A 19,194-nucleotide genomic window follows, 5' to 3' on the forward strand; every position below is an offset into this window, starting at 1 on the left:
GCACTAGGAAGTACTGTGCACATTATCTGTTGTATTCTTCTCAAGACATTTAGATCTGATAGGCCAATATTGAGGAAATATCAATGGGATTCACTAATAAACTTCTGCAAGACAAGTATGAAAATGTGGTTTACCTCGAGAGTTGGCCAAGTTTTAATATCCATCTTATAAACACCATTCAAACAAATAGGAGCCTAATCTTTAGAATAATATTGGAATCAAGTTAATCTCACTGACATTTCACATATTAGGTAGCCTACGTATATCTCAAAGGGAAATTGCGGCGTTACAGAAGTGCAAATAAAAATAAATCAAAGTGAAACAACATAATCTGTGAGATGGAGAGAGACGTGGAGATGCAGTCTTATTTAGGCCTAATGCAAACATGACGTAGGCCTATCTTAACAGGCATACGTTACCTTCTATCGTTTCTAACCCTAAAGTGGTTCGATGTTTGAGGAGACATTCATACAGCCTACTGCTTCTTAGATGTAAAAGGCAGCGTGGTCCATCGTTTTTACTCAGTGATTTAGGCTAAGTGATGTTGTAGGTTGTGTCGACAAGTGTTAGCCTAGAACAAAATGTTTGTTTTTGTTTTGCCTGATATAAAGTGCTGCTACTGCCAGGTGACACTTAACTCTATATAGCCTATCCCTATCAGTTTCAACCTTATCCTATTCATTTTACTCGAAATGTTTATTAGTTAAGGCATGAACAAATGGCTGTGTATGTTACAGAGACAGCCTATTCAATACCAACAATCTGAATCTCTTTGTCTGCGTCTCCTATTGATTTGGGTTATCTATGAAAAATAATTTAATTTCGTTGCATTCTTCAAGGTCCCCTTGACTTGCATCACGAAGAAAAGCTTGTCAGCAAATGTTGTAGGCCTATTAGGCCGTGTTGTCTATGCCTTACCGTGGCTTGGCAATGTTCTACTTAGCAGTCAGGAGTCAGGTAGCTGAGCGGTGAGGGAATCGGGCTAGTTATCCGAAGGTTGCCAGTTCGATTCCCGGTCATGGCCTATAATGATAACAATTCTGTCTAAATGTTGCTAATTGTAAACAACATTTAGACATAATATTTTCAGACCCTAAGCATCAATAGGCTATAACATGGCCAAAATAAACGCCAGACATCAGAAAAGAGTCATGCCTCTCCGTCTATTCCATGTACTTTGAACAGTTGGACAGGTTCGCATGTAATGAGAGGGAACTAAATAACTGAAGGCTAATCAGGATATTTCTCTCTCTCTAATGAAATAAATAAATATAGATCTAATGAGTCGTCATTAACTTCTGTTCCACCAAGGCTATAGAGGTTAAAGTGAGGGTAAAGAATACGTATTCATTCTCCCCGCTACTGGAACGACCCAATGATGTAAGATTTTAGATTTGTCATGCATTAATGCGATTCATTATTTCCAAAAGGGACTCTAAAAAGCCGGTGATATTACCTTGTCTAATACATTTTACCTACACGCGCTGCCTTTACACTGATGCACTGAAGAAATTGAGCGCATGTTAGCTCATGCATTGGAAATGACAGTTTATTGAGGCCTGTGCTGATGCTTGTGCAAATAAGCGAATATAGAAGAAAATCCTTTAATTGGTATAGGTATTGGACTATTGTAATAGAACTGGGGAAAACCGGCGCCTTTCTCTCTAGCTTCGTGACCGTTGATTATTGGTATTTTCCGAGTTTTCCAAACTAATAAGTGGCACTATCAAGCATTTGGAAACGCTGGGAGACTACAGACGGCCTGCTAGACTTAATTGATATTGAGCGAGGCGCTGGTAGCCGCGGACGGGGCCACTGCTGGGTAATTTGCAGTTTAATCAGCGTTTGTAATGAGAGACGCTGATTAGCACGGGGTGGAAATAAAAGAGAGTTACAAGGAACGTCTGTCAGAGTCCGGTGATAATTCAGGACTAATTGTAATGATTAGAGCAAACTGGATGACTTTGGAGTTTTCTAATGCGTTGCTGTGTGTGTGTATGTCTGCGTGTGTGTGTGTGTGTGCATTAACTTATGGTTAACTTCATTACAATGGGACTATTGCTATTGTTTGCTACAGTTGTAGTGTACAGGACCATGGACAGCGGATCAAATCTTTTCTTTCTTTTTTTTTACAAAAAGAATGTTCAATGCGTTTTCACCTCACATTGACCTTAACAGCAACATTTCAGAACCACGGAGAGCGGTTCAATCATGTTTGCATGGGTTTGTAACTATTTCCAAATTTGTTAACAAGCTAAAATAATGACCCACGTTTGACATACTGGTTTAATAGACGACTGTGTGTGCACGCGTGCCTGTATGTGTTTCGCATACTCTAGTACCCTATGGGGTACATAGGGTAATATTTGGTGAGAAGAGAACATGACTGACTCACGAAGATCTTATTATCAAACAAAGCAGCTAATTTATCTGAAAAATCGTTGATGGAGTCTGAGAGTGGAATGTATTCCATAAGACAGGCTTGGGTTACTGTTGGAATAGCAAATGTGAAATTAGTGAGAATGTGTGTTTGAACGTGGTCGGTCAATTAGCGGGAGAGAGGAAGGAGACGAGCAAATCAGCTGTAAGCTCGCGCACAAGGCGCATCTGCCCAGTACTGGCACCTGCTGTCGTTTATCTCCTGCTGTCTCGCTCCCGACTCCCCCTCTCTCTACTCCTCGCGTGCTCTGATCCTCTCTCATTCACTCTGTCCCTACTTCAAAAAAGATAAAGTTGGAAATATGACAAATATATAATAGCATTTCTGACGGTCTGCCTGCGATAAAAGGAAAATGGTTATTTAAATCCATCTGTTTTTAACAACAATGACGTGAAGCATAAAGCCGCTAACAACAATACTAATTTATTTAACAATGGCTACTCATGTTTATAATCTCAATATCAACCTACATATTATTTATAAATATATACAAAGCCCCGTTTCGACTGTGCCTTTAATACGTCTGCAGTGACCTTCTACCATGAGGTCTGCCTCCACAACTGGTAGTGGAATCTGGACAGGCTAGAGCCCGGTCGATTCCGCTGCTAGAGGTTATCTATACGCGGTATTTTAATGTCAGGGAGTCGGGCCAAATTGATAGTGATAAATATTTGCCGGAAGATTAGGTGAGGGGTGTGTGTCAGGGGTGCTCTATCTCAGACCTGGAACCTCGCTAGAGCCGTCCTTCTCTGTGCCGGATTAGCCTCATCCATCCAGTGTCAATGGCTGTCTTGTTGAGAAAATCAGTGAGTAAACACGGTTGACAGAGAGGGGGGGGGGCACTGATTACTCATACAAATAGACTGCAAACTCCGCCAGGACGAGTCTGCACGCGCCTCCCGAGATGTGTTTTTTTTCTCTCCCACACTTTCCCTCCCCTCTCCTCCTTTTCTCGCATGTTGACAGCCCCCGCTGTCTCCAAGGGTTCCCCCTGTCCTGCTGTTCCCACTTTGTCCGCCATCAATCACTCCGCCATTGTGTCCTGGATGTTACATAGAGTCACTTAATATCATATCCCCTCCTTCATCTCTATTCACTCCAAGAATGATTCTCCATAAGGGCCAAACACCTCGGTTAGGGGATGCACGAGGGGACTAGAGGGAAAGGAGTCGACACCAAAAACCTACAGAAGTCGAAAATGAGAGACAGAGAAAGATCTGTTGTATCACTTTACTTATTTGACCAGACATGTGCATTACTGAGACGTACACTAACGGGAGGGACTGTAGCACGGGCCCTTCACGTCTCATGAAAATGAAACAGAGTAAATCACTATTTGACTCTATGGGGAGTTAGATTGAGGCATTCAGCTCTACAGACTCATTTATAAAGGAGGACATATAACCAAACAAAAATACATTTTATTTAGCTTAGTGACCAAAGGCCAAAGGATGGTAAAGAAGCCTGAAATATTAATGCATATAGGCGATGACATGCCGGCATATTAATCTGTCGAAATAAGATATGCATATTGCATCATTTTTCCCTGGTTTAGAGAGTTTTTCAATGTACTTGTAATTGTTTCATTCTTCAAACAGCCAACTAAGATTGGAACGGGTAACAATACTCTATCCATGAATTACGGATGTGTTTTTTATATGATCTCCAACCAAAATGTGACGTTGGCATGAATATTATAAAACCATTTGACCAGATAATTCACATATGAGTGTTAGATTTAATTTTGTTGCTCAGATGTTATGTGAACGTTTACTATCATTGTTAGCTGAGTTTCATCCAAACCACTTAAGAATCAATTGATGTTTAATGTGTTTTTCGACAATAATAAAGATTTTGGTCAGCAATACCATGCAAATTTGACCCCATCTGTCGTATTGTCCTGATCTTAGTTGAAAATGTGTTTAGGCTATCTTTGTTTTATTATCTTTAGTCATTGTCTTTCTATACTTTATAATTTCAGAGGCGTTTATTTATTCGATGCACTAAAGTACAGCACGTTCACTTCTCACGCAAATAATTAATTCTGTCTTCAGGTAGAATAGCCTTTTAGACTCGTTTTGCCCTCTGCGTAAAATGGAGACATCACCTTTCCAGCACGAGCCCCATATTTTATGAAGGTTCTATGACAAATAGGCCTCCCTGCTACGCTTGGGTGGGCACCTTCATTCCGCACTTGGCTTGTTTACATAGCACCAGCACCATTTCCACGGATTAAACAAATCACTGCCCGAGGGGGACATCCATAATCCGCTAACGGGTCACCAAGAAGACAGTTATAAATGCTGGTGTCTGGCGTTAAGGGAAAATAGATGTCCGTGTCCAAAGATGACCTTCCTCCAAAATGTACCAAAACTGTCCTCTCAGTAAAAAGAGGGGCGGGATTGGAAGGACTGGGAGCAGTTGGCAAAATAGATTAAGGGACGCGGTGTTTACTTTAACTTGGTCTCATGTTCCAATTGCTGAAAAGTGTGCTTCTAATAATAGCTCTTAATTTGAATAGCGTGCTTCCAATGATAGGAAGAAATGTCTGGGAAAAATGAAACGGTTATAAAACGAAGTAGTGCCCATCATCTTTTATCAGCTATCAGTTTTATGACACATAGCATGATAGCTGGAGACAATTTCCTACAAATAGAGGGACTGAAAAAAGAGATCACGAAAATATGGATTGGACCAATTTACTTCATCATTCCAAATTAGAACCTTATGAATTGTTCAAATTTGATAACAAGCACTCAATTCTCTTCGTTATGTAAGTTAAATTAGACTTCGATAAAAAATTGCAGGGGCATTCAGTGGCTCCTTGAATAAAATGTAATTTGTGAGAGAATTTGTTGTATCTGTCACAAATATTCCCAATTAGCGACAGTAATTATTTGATAGTTTCTGCAATTATGGCTTAAACGGATGAATTTGGAACTGTGTGGGACCATAATTGGCCTAAATGTGATATTTTGCATATTTGCATAATGAGGAAATTGGTAGAAAATTGTGTTCATTCATTTGTGAAAAATCCTATGAATTTTATGAATTTGAAAGGTCTGTTCCTGCAGTCTGTGACTTTCCTGACTGCTCCCAGAGGGATGGACTAAAAAGTAGGGCGCCGGAATCTTGCCAAGTGGAAGAGAAGAAGGAAAAGAGGAAAAGAAGAGAAGTGCACAGAGTGGAACGTGACATTCTTAACTCCTGAGAGTAAAACGCGCGTGTGGCTAATGTGAACTATGTGAACCGCGGGATTTTGTCTTTTCAAGCCAAGAATGTTCTGGAGCGTTTCTGGCCTCTCTGAGACCTATGACGCAAGTGGCGCAGGTTCGCCAGAATGCAACATTGGTGTAAGAGAAGTGTGGAAACGATGGTCGTCATGAAAGAACTTAATGGTCTTTAGGTACCTCAATTAGTCTACTTTATAACATACTGCGATGGATGACACCACCGTGAATGAGGCCATAGCAAGCGAAGTGTGGGTAATAGGCAATAAAGAATTTAATTTCAAGCATTTGCAAAACCACAGTATTTCTAGTTCAACTAAATTCTAAACTACCATGCTATTAACCCCGTTATAAGCATACTTTTCCAGTTTTGCATTAAGTGGCTTGTATCCTTTTTTAAACCAGTGTTCGAGTTTGAAAGAGCTTATTTTGTCAAAGAAAATGTGGGCAATATACTATAACCGATCGCCAAACAAGCAGAATGGTTAAAACTGAATGTCTTATTCCAGCTTGCAATTACTATGAGCCAACATGTTCCTTGGCATGTCATCCATTTCAATTATTTACTGCAAGGTAACAAATATGCAGATTTTTACTGCATGAATATGAATTAGGGTGAAACGTATTTATGATATAGTACCAAACCAAACAATTCAACGACTTAAGTGAAGTCATAGAGCAAGACCTGGCATTAGACTTCTAGCCTTATTTTCCTTAATGGTTCTTATTGCTTTCAGTACCCCACTGAAACAGAATTAGCAAATTCAGTTATTTCTATTGTAAAATGCATTAGATTCTCATTATTTATTTTAATGAGTTGCTGGTTGTTTATGTTTTGGTTTCAAGATCTTCCACATGAATGACACATTCAATTAAAACTAGGGGTCTATGTTAATGGGATAGGATTGCAACTACAAGAGACTCATCAAAACAAACAGTGTTGGTTCAACGTAAAGTTTTAGGGGGTAGATTACAGAACCATGCAAACACACACACACACACACACACACACAACACACACGCACACACATCTCTATCCTATACAGCATCTCTTCCATTCCCCAGAAGCTCATAAAGCTAGTAGGCGATAATGATCCTGCCATAGACTGTAATGATCTCGCCATTTCATGGGGTATTACACTATAATGATGATAGTCCTCCATATTTGCATCCCATCCAGCCTTTAGCTGGTGAGAGGCACCTCCATTGTACCTGGTAAGGGTAATTTATGGAGCAAAGGCATGAATATGTCGTCCTGAAATAATACAACCCGTACTTACAGTCAACCACAAAGATTTATTACGAGATTGTACACCCAAACGCAAACAAAGCCGCTGTGCAGGTGTGTGTGTGTGTGTGTGTGTGTGCATGAAGACAAAGCAGAAAGGAGTTGAAAGGAAACCTGATGAAGACACACACAAATATTCACCAATGACAGCACATAAAATATTACAAGGGCTTGGCTTTGAGAGGTTTGTGTGGGGGAGAGTAAAGGGGGAGGGGAGGAGGAGGAGGAGGGGGGGTAGATATTCGGTGGGTTGGACGAAGTCTCGTAAAGACGTACCTCCTCAAAAAGCTACGCCACCATAAATGTGTTCTTTACCAGACAAAGTTTCCAATACCAACCGTGTACAAACAGAAAACACACACAGCACAAACACAAACACAATCACATAAAGACGAGGCGAGAGAGAGAGAGAGAGAGAGAGAGAGAGAGAGAGAGAGAGAGAAAAACAACCCTGTGCGTATTTTACTCCAGGAGTTAATGGGAATAAAATACCTTGGTGGATGAGTGCAGATGTGTTTGATACAAATAGTCATTTTCCTATTTGCTGCCTCATTGAGCATGATGAATGATGGGAGTCAGGGAGGCTGTGTGATGAATGACGGCACCTTGGCTCCATTGCATGCCCTATTGATTCTCCTTCTTTATTACTCCTACAACCCAGCTGGCTGCTCCTGCCCTCCCTACACTCTCTTTCCACTGGGGGGAGAAGGAGAGGAGGGGAGGAGCAGGAGGAGGAGGAGGAGGAGGAGGAGGGAGGAGGCGGGAGGGGGGGTGGTCTTCTTCCTGCCACAAGGCCCCTCCTCTTATAGGGCAAGGGATGTGTGTGTGTGTGTGTGTGTGTGAAACTTGGACTGTGGTATGTAGGGGGAAAATGAGTTTTCTGATTAGTCCACTCAGGGCCATGGGCCTCTAATAGGGGCTTGTCTGTAAGCCTGGTTAGTTAGCGGAGTCTCCCAGAAGGGGAGACCAGGGAGACAGGAAGTGATGTCGGGGAAAGGAAATGATGTGTCTCTCGGCAGAGCATCAATGGATGAAAACAGCAGTGGTAAATGCTATTTATACTACATGCTATAATTAACATGATGTAGAAATCTGAGGAAATCAGAGAATGATGTATAAATACAAACAATGTAGTCATAACTATATTCATGTTAATTATATCGTTTTTCACAAGGTTCTTTCCTCAAACCATTGTATGGAATAACCATCATGTGATTTATAGTCTATATCTGTTCAAATGCTTTTAAGTGCAAACAAATGAGATATGTCAGATCAACGTTGTCGCACTGTAGTCAAGATATTATTATTATAGTTTACCGTACCTGGCAGATGAAATGTGGTTACATCGTGCGGAGGCTACTAAATACAAGTCTTTCTAACTCTGAGCACTGACAAACTGTTAGAACCACGCATTACTTCTGATCCCCTCACTCTGCTGTGCTTTCCATGTGCACTACTTGCATGTCGCTTTGGATAAAAGCGCCAAAAAAATGAGTACAAATGAAAGTCAAAAAGTAACGACTTGACAATAAATCAAACAAACAAAGTAGAAAAGGAGACATTTGAACCCCGCAGGCCACTAAAGCAAGTGAAACCCCTTTTTAGACCCGCCGGACTGAAGATGAAAGGTAAAAAAGCAGTCTCTGTCATGTGCACACCCTGGGTCCTCCACGGTGCCTGTGAGAGTGACAGTGCGCTGGGCTCCACGTGAGCGATCCACCGGAGGCACAGAGACGCGTCCAGCCTCAGATGGTGACCCTGGTCCCCAAGGCTCCGTCAAAACAAAGGCTTCTCCTTCCTGCCTTCATACTCTCTCATCTGGGTCCTTCATCTGAAACACGCTCAGCTGGAGCCGGGGACACCGTCAGGACGTGTTGTCATGTCCTCCAGGGCCACCCCAGAACAGAGACTTGTCGCCAGCCTGTCGGTCTCCTCCCTGGCCCCCTCTCTCTCAACCGCTCCGAGACTCACCCCCACAAGGCCAACATGGCGTGGCGTCGTGACTTAGACAGAGTTTATATCATCGAAGTCACCAGACACGGTAGTCACATTCCAGATCCTCTCACTCGCTGGTGGGTTTGTGTTGGTCGCCTGGAGACGGGGTCAAAAGAATGTCGCTGGTTTGTTGACGGTTTGTGTTTTGGTTTACCCAGTGCAATCGTCCATTTGACTTTCTCGTAACACATACACAACCTTTACCAAAAAAAATCATTTAACAGACACCTCTATTCAAAGTGAAGTACAAATAGTGCATGTTGGAAGTTATCCATAGTATTTCAGAGTGGGACTCCAGGAACGAATTGTGAAGGGAGTCAGGTGGCTGAGCGGTGAGGGAGTCGGGCTAGTAATTTTACCGGTTACCGGTTCGATTCCCGGCTCTGCCAAATGACGTTGTGTCCTTGGGCAAGGCACTTCACCCTACTTGCCTCGGGGGGAATGTTCCTGTACTTACTGTAAGTCGCTCTGGATAAGAGCGTCTGCTAAATGACTAAATGTAATGTAATGAATTTACTAGCCACCTGGCAAAGTAACCACATCTCGTCACCACGTCAACAAAAACAACATTACAGTGCAGCAATAACATGTCAATTACTTAACTACAGTGCTACAATAACAATTACAGTAGTGCATACGTACAGTTCAGCTAAATGGGCGACATAATAAGGGCAACATCAAAGCCCTTCACGGATGCAGTCTCTTGTCAGACAGTGGAACAACAGGATCTCAGTGGGGAGAAACATCTTGTTATTGTTCCTGTGAAGAAGGAGCTTATTACTTTGATCTGGTCATATTTGCAAACAGTGTCTGGGCCTGGTTTAAATAAAGTTATTTAATGTTACAGTTGAATGCTATGACTTATTAAGGGCTTGTAATAACTTCTCATGCCCCTTGTTAATAAACAACAAGGCAGACATTCTTACTACTGATCTTTGTTAACTTAAGGTGGAATACTTACATTTATTCTTTGGCCAAAACAAAGCAAATAAAATCTGACCTTCTATCATAAATTAGTAATTTATTCTCTAATGAGTACATTTCTATGCACTTGGACTTCACGTTTACACTACCACTCATTGCCTACCATAGTTAACAATCAAAATCCAATCCACGAAGTGAAAAACAATACTCATTGAAAATAATGGGCAATCTCTGCGACTGATGAATTGAATTTCGATTCATTTCCTAAACGGTCTGAGTAGAGATAGAAATGATCCCAACCCATTATGCATAAACATATTAACCTCAGAGGTAAGGCCTTGCTAGTGTGCACACGGCCACACGGCCACACACGCAAGCACACACGCACACACACACGCACACGCCGACACACGCACCCAAGTGTGCACTTACGCACGTCTGAACACACTACCACACACGCACACACGCACGCACGCACAACCTCCATCTACCTCTCAGCATGGCCTGTGAGATGCTCACCAGACTAAATTACAAATGTTTCAGTGGATTGGAGTTGCGGAACATAATGAAGCAGCACTGTGCGCTGAGAAGTAATTACCCAGCATGCCGTTCCCCAGCCCTGCCAGGTTACAGAGAAGATGAATAGGCAAAGTACAAAACCACTGACCCCTCAAAAGTTTCATTTACCTTCTCCCCCCCCCCCCTGGTTTGGGGGTGGTGGTGGTGGGGGGGGAGGGGGTTTGGAAGAGGTAATCATCTAGGGACAGTTTTGGTAGCTTGATGAATGGTGTGTGTGCCTTTGGCACTCGTACACACACACACACCTATTTATCTGCTCGAGCCCCAAGGCAGCCGAGCAGGCCAGGAGATGTGGAGCATGCTGGGCGTTATTGAGTCACCAGGGCTGGCCGAGCGGAGAGACAGACCAGGGTGAGGAGAGGAGGAGGAGGAGGAGGAGGAGGAGGGGATAGTGAGTGGGGGGGATGGTGGGATGTAAGGAGGACAGACTGCTTGGCCAGGAAACGTGGAGCCGATCAATCCCAACACCCGCCCCCTCCCCCACACCCCGGCCTCCACACCGCCCCCCCCCCACACCCTTCTTCCCCCCCCCCCCCCCCCCCCCCCCCCCCCCCCCCCCCCCCCCCCCCCCCCAAGCCTATCAGTCACGTCCTCTCACTCTGTCCATTTCTGCTGATGACACACTTTCTCTGCCCATCGGCCCATTTCCAGGCCAGAGCAAGCGAGAGATGGAGGGAGGGGGCACCGTGGGAGTGGGTTTCCTTTTGGTGTGTGTATGTGTGTATATTTGTAAGTGTGCGTGTGTGAGGGAGGATTAGGGTCGGTCCACGAGGAAAGGTATGGACGGAGGAGACGGACATGAGCACGACAGAGAGGGGGAGAGGGGAAGAGAGGGGGAGGGGGGATAGGGGAAGAGGGGGAGAGAGGGGGAGAGGGGAAGAGGGGAGAGGGGGAGAGGGGGAGAGGGGGGGAGGGGGGAGAGAGGGGGAGAGAGGGAGAGAGGGGTAGGGGGGAGAGGGGAGAGAGGGGAGAGGGGGAGGGGGAGAGGGGGGAGAGGGGGAGAGAGGGGAAGAGGGGAGAGGGGAAGAGGGGGAAAGAGGGGGAGGGGGGGAGAGGAGTAGAGGGGGGGATAGGAGGAGAGAGGGGAGAGAGGGGGGAGAGGAGGAGAGAGGGGGAGAGGAGTAGAGGGGGAGAGGAGGAGAGAGGGAGAGAGGGGGGGGGAGGGGGGGAGTGGGAGAGGGGAGAGGGGGGAGGGGGAGGGGGGAGAGAGGGGGGAGAGGGGGAGAGGGGGGAGAGAGGGGGGAGAGGGTGAGAGGGGGAGAGAGGGGGAGAGGGGGAGAGGCGGAGAGGGGGAGAGAGGGAGAGGGGGAGAGGGGGAGAGGGGAGAGAGGGAGAGGCGGAGAGGGGAAGAGAGGGAGAGGGGGAGAGAGGAGGGCAGGTGCCTTCTGTCAAACCTTCCTCCCACAAGGTTGGGCTGGGACCGAGGAGCTGAGAGTAGGTCGGACCCAAGCAGAGGCCCCGCAGGTAGGGCCCAATCAGCCCTCTTTCCCTGGCGTGCCAGCGAGGTGGCAGGATCCAAGCTCCGTCAATGCATAATACATTAGAGGCCTCCTTCCACTGACAGCCCCCTCTGCCGCCCTCCACTCCAGCAGTCTGGCCGCTAATCAAAGACGACATATCCGAATGTCCAGACACTCACACACAGAAATTTACTAATCAAAAAGTGTATTTCCTTGAGGCTAACTCCCAAGAGAAATCCAGCTGGAAGAAATTGGAATAATTTATTAGCTTACAAGTTTTCGCTGACAGTTAGCCCGAGGCTATTTATCTCAGTAATAGAGAACGTCTCCAATGTGGCAAAATGGACCAAATCAAACAGCTTTGATCAGAAAATGAATCTGGCAAGGCTGTCTGTCTCTCGGTGTCCCGCGAGGCAGCCGGGGAAACAAACAAAACAGAGAGAGGGAAGGGGAGAGAGAGAGAGAGAGAGAGAGAGAGAGAGAGAGAGAGAGAGAGAGAGAGAGAGAGAGAGAGAGAGAGAGAGAGAGAGAGAGAGAGAGAGATGAACAGAGAGATTGAACAAGTGGCCAGTGGACACAACACAAACAAAGTATACATTGTACACAAAATACCTCACTAGGAATGATTATTCCCACAAAGGAGCTGGTAATATTTAAAATGGAGGAGATTGCTCCATAAATGATATGACAACAGCAGAACATCAAACCAATTTGTAGGGTTTACAGTCTCTCTTCATTGAGTTTGAGATGGCACAAAATTGTCCTGCTTTTTTACATTACAAGAAGCTAGTAGCTAATGCATGTTGTCGGTTAGAAAAACAAGACGCTGAAATAGAATCAGCAAAAATATTTGACTGTGAAAGTTCCATGAATGTGATATGTACAACTCACAAAAGACCTTTGTTTTTACTACTGATGAAAACACAATGTGAATGAAAAGTACATCCACGTCCATTTTATGTCATTCGACTAACCATCAGCTGAAGTTAAACTGTCTTTTAGTTAAAGAAGGCTCTGGAAGGATTTGAGTTGGCAAAGAATATCTATGTGTGTATTAGATTAAAAACATTCATTCTAGACTAAATCACCGGTTATTTGGTTATGAATGCTCCCTTAATTTAAGTTTGGTTCACACATTATATCTTTTTAATACATATTTTAGGCATTTACCAACAGAGTTTATACTAACTTCCATTCCAATGTAATGATGTCTCTTTGAGATGTGGACCATGACATTCTTCCCAGTCAGAGAGCTTTCTCTCTCTCTTTCTCTCTCTCTCTCTGTCGGTGACACAGTCCGTGAGCAGAGCTGTAGAACATGTTTTTGACATGATCCCCAGGCATGCCTCTCTACGTGAGGGACGCGTCCATTAGTTGGGCAGAGTGACAGACAGTTCAAAGGGTCGTCAGGCTGACACTGCTGGGGACAATAAACAGGCCACAGCCGTCTCAATTAGCAGAGCAGCCTCTGATCTCAGCACATCAGAGCGGGATCCTCACATGTTAAATGCGTGTCAATCACGGCTTCTTCACTCCGACACCCACGAAGGCGTACTGTTTAACAGTGAGAGACAGTGTGGAGGAGAGAAATTCTTTACAGTCACCCTCAGAACTCTTCGTAGTGACTAGAGTGTACTGGACTGTAAACGTTGTCGTTCCTCATGGCACCAATCACCGGAGACCGTTACAGATTGGGTTTACTTCAAACACATTTGCATTCAAACGGGAATACTTTGTCATTTGGCCAATGTCATTTTCATGAGAACATTTATACAGTGTGCTTGCCGACACAATTTCAAGTATTTATAGGTAGCTTGGACATGTTGGTAAAGAAAGAATGCGAAAGGAAGAAAGAAAGAAAGAAAGAAGGAGAAAGAAAGGATAGAGTGTCTAGATAAACGAGTGAAATGTGTAGGGAAAAACAGTGCACATGGACTGCCCTGTGTGCTGTGTAATGGGAACGTCAGTGGCAAGAAAAAATTTATCAACAGTGTGTATTAAACATCAATAAAGTGTATTACTTGTTACAATAAAAAGTATGCAACATTAAAATAGAGCTCTTGCATACTGCCTACACTTACTACTGTGCAATTAGCTTTATGTGGAACTATTTGCAGTGTAACCTTGATGCACTTAAACCGTGACAGAAAAACAACTTGAATCATGATGGACCGCAAAGAATAAAAGCACACTTAAAAGTGAATATGAATTTCCAGAATAATTACAAGAACAACAAGCCAGGGTTCTCCATGTGCTGTGTATACAAAATATGATCAGATGTGATCAGAACAACAGCAAATCTGTCGGCTGTCAGACAGCCATTGTCACAGCACTGACCCCCATCCTCCCTCCTCCTCCTCCTCTCTCCTCCTCCCTCGCACAGCTCTCCACCTCCTCCTCCTTCCCAATCTATCTGCCTAATGAATTTTTACCTGGCACAGACTGCTTTCAACTCCATTTGGACTGGTGCCTACAATTACCTCCTCAGAGTCTCTAAAGTAACTGCGCTCAGCCTAATTAGTATGCATTATCAATTAACAAACTTAATAGCTGGCAGATTGATTAGATCCTCTGTAGTAGTGGCTATGCAGGAGCCAAACTCAGAATGAAAAATCATCCCCCCCCCCCCCCCTCACACTCTATCTCGCGCACAGTGACACACGCAGGTGGGCTTGCATCTGTGCAGGCAGGTACATAAGTGCCGTAAACAAGAACACAAAGCCTACAGTACAAGAGAGCCCAGGGAATAGCTATTTGTGTTGCCATTGTGTACACTGCCACGAGAATAATGCGGCTATGTGTTTCATGTCAGTTTAGCATTTACATCCGGTACAGATATCGCTTCCATTAATATATCTGTGAAGTAGGATCAACACCTCAATACAAGATGTATCCTATAAGGTTGGTGACCCCACTGGCAGTAGATAAAAAAGGATTTAGAGGAATCTGGACCAGAAGGCCTAATATCAGCATGAGAGAATGTTCACTGATTGGAAAATTTTGCTTGATTCATCGCTAGATGGTGTACATTTAAATATGGGATAGATATAGATACATACGATCCTTTACAGAGATATGGGAGCTGTGGTAAAGAAAAGTGTAAAACAGGTTCCTTGTGAACAGAATCATCGGGTTGCAGGTAATGAACGGAAGTTTTCCAAAAACATAAAAATAGAATGTGCGCGCAGGGAGGTAAGTGTGGGGGACATGGTTGTCTAAGGAAAACAATTTGTCAGGGAAATTCATACGAGGCAACAGCAAGCATTCATTTTTTTGGACATTGACGTCGCCATTATAATGTGCTGTCTTTCATAAAAGTCGCTGAATAGATAGGAATGTCTACATTTTTCAAAACACGTCGCTTCATTCTTCTTTCACGTTTTTCATTATTTTCATAAACATTTTGACAAGCTAATATAACAGTTGCCCTGTACATCTCTCATTGAAGATGTTGTGCTACATTACAATATTAATTATTGGCAAACCTTCAATAGACACATCACAGCATAGACTCCGGTATTAGTAACAATAGCCTACATTAGACTCAACTGTGTAACCTATAACACACCGTCGAATATTTGCTCGGATTTTTCCACGCGCACAAATGCATTTCTATGCCATTCCAAACATTTTCATCTTGCATAAATGATTAAATTAAATACATTTGCTTATTTACATGAATATCAATAACAAAACATTATGACAATTACCCGCCCTATTGGCCACAAAGTTTATACGCCTGAAAATATACTTTATTTTCATTAAGAGCCATGAAATGCGATCATTATTGCATTCATTAAGACCACTATAGGCAATTATCTTCGTTAGTTTTTCAGTTAGTCTGTAATGGGTCATTGTAGTGATAGAGTGAACTTCACAGTGTATTTGTAGGCCAGACATTTATACAAAGGACATTCACGTGGAATTATCTTTGGCTTTTTTTATGGAGTCTGTATTTTGGAGTGTTTTCTGAGGTATTCCACACACCAGCATGGTTCAGAAAAATCCATTACCTGGGCAGAAAGCGACAAACGCCAGTTGTCCAGATAGTTCATAGCGCGGTAATACACGGCCAGGAATGTGCTGGAAATTCGGGGAAGCAACGGAATTGAGGAGTCACATACAATGAGCGTCACAGCACGGGGACAGTGGCCGGGGGGACGAGAGCCCCCCCCCCCCCCCCCCCCCCCCCCCCCGCGTGCTCTTTGGTCACACCAATAAGAGGGGAGGGCACACCTTGGAGAGACAGAGTGCATTGGGCCTGTGTGTGGGGATCTTCTTGAGCATAAATGACCAATCAACAGAGTGTTCAGAAGTGTGTTGTATTGACTGGCTGTATAAGGAAGCTATATTCTGGTAGATTCCATGAGAAAACACATAGTCCAGTGTTTCTTAGTCCGATTTTAGGCATTTGGGCATGAGCCTAGATGCGTGCATTTTGAGCCACAACAAGTCACTGTTGCCCCCGTATGATTTATAAAATCACGCTAAATTGTATTTGTGTAGCCCCTCTCGCCTGCACAGTCACAAAGGGTTTCAAAGGTGGAGATACCAAATATAAGAGAAACGATCCAATCCATCTGAGAAGAAAAGACAAAATCCCTACAGGCTGGCAAAAAACCGTCTCAGGAGAGAGAGAGAAAATGAAACTACACAGACAGCACAGCAATGCTGCAAAATGTCATGCTTTAAATGTGACCGAATTCTGACGTAAACGGTTACAAATTGAATCACAATAACGTTAGGCTATTTAAAATCTGATAAATATTTTGTTGGTCACACACTGAACTAAATAGCATTCTTAAATCCATAACACGAGTATCCCACGTTCAGTGTAGATCAGTTGTGTATAGGCTGACACACAGCTTGCTATCTCAAACCATATGCCACTGTTGTCTGTGGGCATGCTGCCTATACAATGTGAGCCATCGTCAGTTTGCACTGATGTATATTTCGTTGTCCATGGGCTTAATTTTGATTTATAGTCCGTCTATAAATTAGAAAAATATGTTTTAGAATTCCATCCCGCGGAAAAGCGGCGCGTGATGTCAGGGGATTGGGTGATATTTAAGATGTCAGAAATACATATTGGATTAGCGCGCTTTGTTCCCCGGCAACAGCAGGTGTTTAATCATAGCTGATGGCTGGAGCGAAATGCGTTAGGACAGGCCAGGCCCAAAACTGTAGCTGCGTTCCCGAGATCGCGATAAATCATAGGCCGAATGTTGCAGCTTACCTACCCCCCCCCCCCCCCACACACACACACACACACACACACACACACACACACACACACACATACACCCATACAAGTCCTCTCCACAAACACAAACACATGCACACACCCACACACTCTTCTCTTAGCAAACCTCGATTTGAATTGGAAGACTAAAACGTCGAATCCAACGAGTCTTCTAGAATTCTGGTATGTTCAGCTTGTCTGCATTAGGAATATTTCAAGGAACAAACCCATGTCCTGCACGTTAAATAAATTGATATTAGCACTGTGTAACTATAGAAGGTCTATTCATTATCATGGCTGAAGTGACAACGGCGGGACAATTACGCTCATATTAATCTAATTCTTTCGGTTAATCAGGATTTATGTTACACCAATACATGGCTATAATTCGATTAAAATGACCAAATATTGACTGCAGCACACAGTTCATGCAGTGAATGAACTCTGGGCGTGACAAGTTCCTCTCGGCAAGGCAGAAGGGTTTCCGAAGTAGGGCTCCTACGCTATCCCCATCATCATCGTTATCATTATCACCTTCTAAAATGTGATTACTTTGCCAATACGCGCTCGCTCTGTTTCCCCCTGATGTGTATTTCCCCGGGTAGGCAGAAATGGATGAGAGGTTTGAGCTGAGGAGGTTTGGCCAGAGGCGGAGAGGGAGAGGGAGAAGACGTTTAGGAGAGCAAACATTTTCAAGGTCACCCGGTGAACTGGAACGAGCGCAAGGAGATGCATGGCGAAAATAGTGCGTTTTGACACGAGCGCGCGGTTTGATTAAAAGGTAAAGTAATGGGTTTAAACACACGCCACGAGAATACCGCCAGACTCTGTTGGCTTTTTTGCAAATTACTTAACGGTGCAGTGATGGAAATAAGATTGTAATGTTTGGTAATGGAAAAGAAAGCCCAATATTCTTTTTTTCTGGCCTTCTTGTTTTCTGACATACACAAAATAAATTGCCCAAGCTAATAGCCATGGCGCGTGGGATTTTTTTTCTTCTTCTCCTGAATCCTTCTGAGGGAATTCGAACACGTTCCTTGTGGTTTCATTCAACATTCGTTATCATGAACAATATTGGTTAAAATGATGAAACATCAAACTCCTAATGTAACATTAACAGTTGTGACTGGTGAGACAAATAGATGGTGTGGGTTTACAAAAAAGAAGTCAAGCTTGGAATCCATGGCATGTGGTGTTACATAGACCCGTTCCCTTAAATTTGCCTAATAGTAGAACTAGTATGCCTGCGAATTGAGGAACCCTTAGAGCAGAACAAAGGGAATTGCAAAACAAACCCACAGATGATTTAATGCTAGGTGCATGGGGAAAACAAGCCGGCCATATTAGCTAGCCTAGAAAACTGCTAATCATGCATACCTGCCAATGGGAATGTTGCCAAAGATTGAAATAAAGAACCGTTTTGTTTTTATTAAGCCAGGCAAACATCTACACCATCTTTAAGAATAATCAATAGTTTTCTGGAATCAGAATTAGGGCATGTGTGACTAAATTCTGTAAAATAAAAGGTTTTGTTGGATCTGAATGGCTAAGGAGTCAGTCTGTCCTTTCTATCCATCGCAGGTCTGTTTATTCCGGAACCACCTCTTCATTGAGTCTCTTAATTCCTCTCTAATTCTGCGTGTCAGGGCCGTGTTTCCCGCTGTCCCGCCCAATGGCCCCTCGTCTCCCCGTTTTTAACTCTCTCCAGCATTACTCAGCTCAATGACACAAGGCAAATTGCGTTTAATAAATTAGCTTAATGGATTCGACGATCGGTTAGCGGGCGCAATGTTTCCTCTGGTTAAGCAAAACATTTATATCCCACATTCGCTCTCTCTCTCCCCCCCCTCTCTCTCTGACTTTCTTTCTTGTTCTCTATCCTCCTCTCTAAGGTAGAGAAACTGTTTCTGGAAATGCACGTGCGCACAATGAGGCCCACAATAAGACTACTCCACGGGGGCCACAATTTCACTGTTGGTTTGCAGAGTTTGCAGTTACTGTTGCCCTGTGCGCTCCAGGCAATTGTATTGTATTAA

The sequence above is a fragment of the Osmerus mordax genome, chromosome 20, assembly GCF_038355195.1.
Source record: "Osmerus mordax isolate fOsmMor3 chromosome 20, fOsmMor3.pri, whole genome shotgun sequence".
Lineage (NCBI taxonomy): Eukaryota > Metazoa > Chordata > Actinopteri > Osmeriformes > Osmeridae > Osmerus > Osmerus mordax.